Source organism: Prunus avium, unplaced genomic scaffold, assembly GCF_965620075.1.
Source record: "Prunus avium unplaced genomic scaffold, drPruAviu1.hap1.1 HAP1_SCAFFOLD_17, whole genome shotgun sequence".
Lineage (NCBI taxonomy): Eukaryota > Viridiplantae > Streptophyta > Magnoliopsida > Rosales > Rosaceae > Prunus > Prunus avium.
Window position 1 is genome coordinate 112,501 of NW_028276877.1, and position 2,500 is coordinate 115,000.

Genomic DNA, 2,500 nt, shown 5'->3' on the forward strand with positions numbered 1-2,500 from the left:
TCCTCGACATACCCGTGCATTGAGAAGGTTTGGTGGCCGTACTCCCAACACAAAAGCATACCGAAGACAACCCCAAGCTAAAGCTCACTTGAAGCCAACGCATCGTCACCATGTGTTCGTGTGGCCGAGAATTGGGTAGCTTCTTCATCAACCCCGCCGAAAGCCATCCTCGACATACCCGTGCATTGAGAAGGTTTGGTGGCCGTACTCCCAACACAAAAGCATACCGAGGACAACCCCAAGCAAAAATTCATTTGAAGCCAACCCATCGTCGCCCACAACTAGTGGGTGAATGGTGTGCTTCCCGGGGTTGGCATAGACATTCCCTCGCATGCAAAAGATTGTCGATGCGAAAGATTATCTATGCCAACCCCGGGAAGCACACCATTCACACACTCCCGACCGGTGTGGTGTGGCGGTGATTGGATAGTTACGGATTGAGCACTTGCCAAGGATCAAAATGTGTCATTTAGAAGAAACATTTTCAAAAAGTTTTTAAAATCTTGTGGGTTTGCAACTCATAAGAGCGTCACTTTCAACGTCCCCGGTATTGGATTGAGTTTCTAAAAACAACCGTGCACACCGAGGTTAAACTTTACCGGCTCCACTCCGACTCGCCGCTCGCCCACAATTTGTTTGCAACGAAACATTTGTTTTTAATTTTGTTGGTTTGAAATTGTTTTGAAAAGGTTCTTTAAATCTAGTGGGTTTGCAACTCATAAGAGCGTCACTTTCAACGTCCCCGGCATTGGATTGAGTTTCTAAAAACAACCGTGCACACCGAGGTTAAACTTTACCGGCTCCACTCCGACTCGCCGCTCGCCCACTAGTCCGAAGGCAACAAAACATTTGTTTTTCATTTTGATGAAAATTTCTGTTTTTAAATCTTGTTGGTTTGAAATTGTTTTGAAAAGGTTCTTTAAATCTTGCGGGTTTGCAACTCATAAGAGCGTCACTTTCAACGTCCCCGGCATTGGATTGAGTTTCTAAAAACAACCGTGCACACCGAGGTTAAACTTTACCGGCTCCACTCCGACTCGCCGCTCGCCCACAAATCCGAAGGCAACAAAACATTTGTTTTTAATTTTGATGAAATTTTTTGAAAACATTGGCTTGGCAAGCCCCAATCCGCGACTATCCACCCACCGCCACCCCACACGGGTGGTTGTTGTTGAGAAATGAGGTTGTGGTCGACATGCCCGTGCATTTGAGAAGGAGTTCCTAGCACTCCATGCTCTCCCATGCCAAAAAAAAGCCTAGACAACCCCATTTCGCAACTTTCCACGCCTTTTTTTTCCTCCCTCACCCATGGCGGCGGCGTGGTGGCGGCGGCCGGATTCCGGCCACCACCGCCATGGGTGGCAGCCCCCCGACCCCGACACCAAACCCATAATACCGAGGCAACATATCGAGGCAACATGACATGGGTGTGGCGTGGGGGAAGGGGGCTGCAGCTAGGAAGGCATGGGCTGCCATGCATATGCAGGCAACACACACCCCCCTATATAGCATTTTATGCATTTAGCCCTTTGACAGGAAGAGACATCACCTATGCGCGAGGAGTCATAATGGGCTCTAAATAATTCAATACAAGGTATTTGGACGTGATTTTTTGCAGGGATACTAAGAAACATGCAATCTATGATGGGAAAAAGTTTCATAAATTTTTGAAGTCGGGAAGTATTTTTTATTATTTTTAGAAGTCGTAAAATTGAAAAAATCATTAAAACAAATCCGGGAGGAATTTTTTAGTTTTGTAAGTTGGAGAAGGTCCTAAAAATCATAGACTACTTATGGGGAGCTTATTGTGCGAGGAAATTTCAATAAAAACGGGGTTTGACAAGATTTGAAAAATTCTGTCGACATTTGAAAAAACCTGGAACCATGCTGCCGGCATGCTGCGCACATGCTGCGCGCAGGCTGCGCGCAGACTGCGCGCATGCCATGGCAGGACAAGTTTCGCTAGCCTCACTGTCGACAGATGCGCAAGCTGCGCGCACAGGCTGCGCGCATGCTGCGCACAGACTGCGCGCACGCTGCGCGCATGCCATGGCAGGACAAGTTTCGCTAGCCTCACTGTCGACAGATGCGCAAGCTGCACGCAAGCTCCGCGCACGCTGCGCACAGCCTGCGCGCATGTTGTGCGCAGGCTGCGCGCAGGCGCCGCGCATGCCATGGCAGGACAAGTTTCGCTAGCCTCACTGTCGACAGATGCGCAAGCTGCGCGCACAGGCTGCGCGCACGCCATGGCAGGACAACTTTCGCTAGCCTCACTGTCGACAGAATCAGCACGCTGCGCGCAAGCTGCGCGCGCGCATGGCAGGACAAGTTTCGAAAAATTCTGTCGACAGGCTGCCGGCATGGTGCGCGCACGCTGCCGGCATGCTGTGCGCACGCTGCCGACATGCTGTGCGCACGCTGCGCACAGGCTGCCGGCATGCTGCGCGCAGCCCATGGCAGGACAAGGTCCGAAAAAATCTGTCGACATTTTTACGCCGTG